Below are 5,213 nucleotides of genomic sequence, written 5' to 3'. Positions count from 1 at the left end.
GGACCAATATGGCCGCTCAAAACAACGCCATCACATGCCAACGCTTCGATGTATTTGAAATGCTTCGGAGCACGTGAAGCTTTTTTCGAAGCATTTGAAGCGCTTCGAAACACTTGACCAACAGGAATGAAGCTTCACATATTTCTTGTAATGGCTGTAGTTTGCTCGGGCTCGTCGGGTCTCGATAGCCTGGTGAAGTTGATGTTTGTGTGCGTGTGAATGTATGTAGGGAGTGTGTATGGAGTACGTGTGTGTCTCTGTATGTGCGTGTATAGGTGTTTTTGTGTATGTGTGTGTATAGGTGTGTCTCTGTATGTGCGTGTATACGTGTTTTTGTGTATGTGTGTGTTTGAGATAAGCTGTCTGTCTGCACACACACACACACACACACACACACACACACACACACACACACACACACACACACACACACACACACAAACACACACACAAACACATACACACACACACACGCTCGCGCGCATATATATATATATATATATATATATATATATATATATATATATATATATATATATATATATATATATATATGTAAACAAGTTTTGTCTTTAACGCTGTTAGTACAGAAGCCGTTAGTAGTCGCTTCAACATATACATGTGCGTGTGCGTGCGTGCATGCGTGCGTGAATGTGCGTCTCAATCAGATTTACATACGGCAAGCATTCCCCCCCCCTCACACACCCCATCCCCTCCTACGCTCACCCACATCACCACCATCCTCCTCGCCTTCCCCCCCCCCCCCCATCTCACCATCCTCCCTCACCATAAACCATCCTTATCTCCACACTCGCTGACAGACACTAACATTCCCACTAAGGACATAATTTCCTCTAGTCATTTGTCAAAGTAATTTTTCTTACTCCGGTTTCCCTTTCACTTTTAAAAAGATCTCATTCATAAAGAGAGTAACTTGGAGCGACTGTTTGAGCTTTTCCACTCTTCGTAATATATATATATATATATATTTTATCATAGCTTTGTGTATTAATTTATTTATCCATATTAGCATTTAATTTTTTTTTTCTTGTTTCTTTCCCTTTCATTATTTTTTTGTTTTTCGTTTTTATTCTTCACATTTTTTTTTTCGTTTTCTCGTGTTTTTTTCTAATTTCCTGTATGTATATATAGGTATTTCTTCATAATAGCTTTATTTTTATTTTATCTTTATTTTTTGTTTCTCTCCCTCCATACTTTTCTCCCTTTTTAACTCTCTCTCAGTCTATCCCTCCCTTTGCCTGTACCTCCCTCCCTTCCTCCCTCATTCCCTCTCCCTCTCCCGCACCTTCTTAATCTCCCTCTCCCTCCCCCTCCCTCCCTCTCCCTCTCCCTCCCCCTCCCTCCCTCTCCCTCGCCCTCACCCTCTCCCTCTCCCTTTCCCTCTCACTCTCCCTTTCCCTCTCACTCTCCCTTTCCCTCTCACTCTCCCTTTCCCTCTTACTCTCCCTTTCCCTCTCACTCTCCCTTTCCCTCTTACTCTCCCTTTCCCTCTCTTTCCCTCTCACTCTCTTTCCCTCTGACTCTCCCTTTCCCTCTCTTTCCCTCTCACTCTCCCTTTCCCTCTCACTCTCCCTTTCCCTCTCACTCTCTCTTTCCCTCTCACTCTCCCTTTCCCTCTCCTTCCCTCTCACTTTTTCTTTCCCTCTGACTCTCCCTTTCCCTCTCACTCTCTCTTTCCCTCTCACTCTCCCTTTCCCTCTCACTCTCCCTTTCCCTCTCACTCTCTCTTTCCCTCTCACTCTCTTTCCCTCTCACTCTCCCTTTCCCTCTCACTCTGTCTTTCCCTCTTACTCTCCCTTTCCCTCTCTTTCCCTCTCACTTTTTCTTTCCCTCTCACTCTCTTTCCCTCTTACTCTCTTTCCCTCTTACTCTCCCTTTCCCTCTCACTCTCTCTTTCCCTCTCACTCTCACTCTCCCTTTCCCTCTCACTCTCCCTTTCCCTCTCCTTCCCTCTCACTTTTTCTTTCCCTCTGACTCTCCCTTTCCCTCTCTTTCCCTCTCACTCTCCCTTTCCCTCTCACTCTCCCTTTCCCTCTCACTCTCTCTTTCCCTCTCACTCTCCCTTTCCCTCTCACTCTCCCTTTCCCTCTCACTCTCTCTTTCCCTCTCACTCTCCCTCTCTCTTTGTTTTTGTTTTGTTTTTTGTTTTTGAGCCTTTTGAAAAGAGTCTTTTTCATGGCGTTTTTGTCCGTCTGATGTCTCTCTGTAATTGTAAAAGCCAAAGTAGTATTTTTATCAAATACGCTTTTTTCGCAAAACAAAACTTTTGCGCATTTGACATTCCCCTCTCGGCATTTTTCTCCCTTTTTTTTAGCAATTAGTTGATATTTTGAAAAACAAAAATTTGACCAATGTCACAATTTGATCCTCTTACATGAACTTAATTAACGAGACGAGTTATTGGCAATATTTTTTGTTACTTTTCCCGCTTTTCATTACAACGGATTTTTGGCAAAACTGTATGAATGTTGTTGTCTTTTTCGTTATATTCTTCTCTATGACATTTTGGGTATTATTTATTCTACCATTGGAACCGGAACCTCGGAAACAACGCTTGACATTACGAAGAGCAAAAGTTGTGAATTATTCTTGACTTAGAATCAAAGGAAATTCTCCCCAAGGCCTGTCTCTATTAATTCTTCGATGATAGTTCAGTTGCATGGCATTGCAGCGCTTGCTCTGTGCAACAGTACTGGATGGATTATGTTGTAAGTAGATTCTGACAGGTCTTTGGCCATTAATGAATGTTCTTCTGTTTTGCTTGAGTGTTTGTTGTAGTTGTAGTTGTAGTTGTAGTTGTAGTTGTAGTTGCAGTTGTAGTTGCAGTTGCAGTTGTAGTTGTAGAAGTAGTTGTAGTTGTAGTTGCAGTTGTTGTTGTAGTTGTAGTTGTAGTTGCAATTGTAGTTGTAGTTGTAATTGTAGTTGCAGTTGCAGTTATTCTTCTTTCTGCCATTGCTGTGTGCGTGACATCTAAATCCAGTATTTTGCTTCTGTTGATATCCTTGACAATCTACAACCATTGACTGAAAAGAAAATATCATCCGTATTGGACAAATATCTCTTCGATTCGGAAAAAAAAACAATAACTCAAAAACAATACTCACCATCCTAGTACAATCGCCGTTCACTTGACAACGGACGATTTTGGCTCTTATGACATGCCACCTCATCCCAGAGTCTCGGTGGGTGAACATGAAAATTTTTCGACCAGTCGTGACCAGGCGATGACAGAGATGCTATTGGTGGTCTTCGGGTATGCGGTATATACCCTTCGGCCGCTGCAAGACGTTCCTGCTTTCTTAATTCTTTCGTAAAATAAAATCTTATGCTTGGATGTGTAAACAGTTCGTTTTGCTGTGTTAAGTGCCTTTTTTATTTTTTTTTTCTTTATTATCTTTTATTCTGTTTTATTTGTTTATTTTTATTTATTTATTTTTATTTATTTACTACAGGGTGTTAGGATACTAACAACAGAAACTTCGATCTTAAGGAGAAGGATAAATCTTAGCGTCTGTCCCAGGGTGTTGTGATGCAACATCAACAACTGCAACCTTTTCAACAACAGCAGCTACAATCATGGTAGTAATGATGATAATTATTATAATGATAATGCTGGAATTTTCTCCAGAAATGGCGAAATGTGAAAAAACAGCATAATAATAACAATAAAAATTAGTACAGAACTGTGTTTCGTGTTAATCATTATGTTCATTATTTAGGTTCTGTTGTTAAAATGTTGCCAATAATGAAAGTCGCATAAACCTTTCTTCAAAACTATAAAAGATACCAGGCATTCGAGGAAAAAATATGTGATACTAAACCTATATCAAATAATGAATCACACATATATATATATATATATATATATATATATATATATATATATATATATATATATATATATATATATACATATATATATATAATATATATATATATATATATATATATATATATATTATATATATATATGTATATATATATATATATATATACATATATATATATAATATATATTACATTTCTAAGCTCTCCTACCATCTGAAGAACGCGAGAATTCAAGCAATCACTCGTCGTATCCATGCAACATTATGGCAATCTCAAGTTGCAAAGTGCGTGGCCTGAAACGAATGCCATCCCTGGACTGTGAATGGCTCCTAAGGGTGAATATCAGTGTCCTGTCGTGTGGAATATTACTCTTAGTGAGATTGTCATTGTACTACTCATGTTGTACCTAATCACCTTTCGTGTCATTTTTTTTTTTTTTTTTTTTTTTTTGAGCACAAGCACAAACACAGTAAACGCGTACACAAAAATGAATGTTTTTGCATTCTATTTTTTTTCTATTTTTCTGCATTTATGATTGGAAATGCCGTATTAATTTTGCAGTTTTTTTTTTTTTTTTTTGCGGAGGGGGGGGGGGTAGTACTGATTCAGATAATGAGAAAAAGTCTTTGCTTCTGCTATGACTTCCGATATATCACATGATCATTGCCACTGCCTGCAATATTGTTGAAATTGAACGGATTCATGATGCTTGAGAACCTTAGAGGCATGTAAGATTGCAAATTAAGAATAATAATGATAATGATAATGATGATAATTACAGTAATCATGGTGATGTGATGATAATGATAATGACAACAACAGTAAGAATGATAGTAATAATAATGGTAATCAAATGAAAAAAATGATGATAACTGAAATAATGACAATGATAATCATGACATCAGTGATAATGATAGCGATGAAAATAATAATGATATTGATAATAGTGAAGACGCTAATGATGATAAAAGTATTAAGGATAAAAAAAATATGAACTCAGTAACAATAATGATAATAATCATAATGATGATGTTAACAATACTGATAATGATAGTATTAATATTGTTAATTTGTTGTAATTGAATATTTTATCATATCTTACTTACATGCATTAAGATTAACATCAAAATCATATTGATCTTTTCTCTAATTCTTTTTTCCCTGACAATTTTTTTCTTATTATCAATATCATTTTCGTTATTGTTATTATATTATTATTGTCATTGTTGTTATCATTATCTTTCTTATTTTTTACTATCATTGTTATTATTGTTATTATTATAAGTTATTGTTGTTATTGTTATCATTACCATTCCTATTCTATTAGCATTCCATTATTATCATAATTCTAGTTCTTGTTCATG

Source organism: Penaeus vannamei, chromosome 1 (genome assembly GCF_042767895.1).
Source record: "Penaeus vannamei isolate JL-2024 chromosome 1, ASM4276789v1, whole genome shotgun sequence".
Classification (NCBI taxonomy): Eukaryota; Metazoa; Arthropoda; class Malacostraca; order Decapoda; family Penaeidae; genus Penaeus; species Penaeus vannamei.
Note: the sequence above shows the minus strand (reverse complement) of the source record.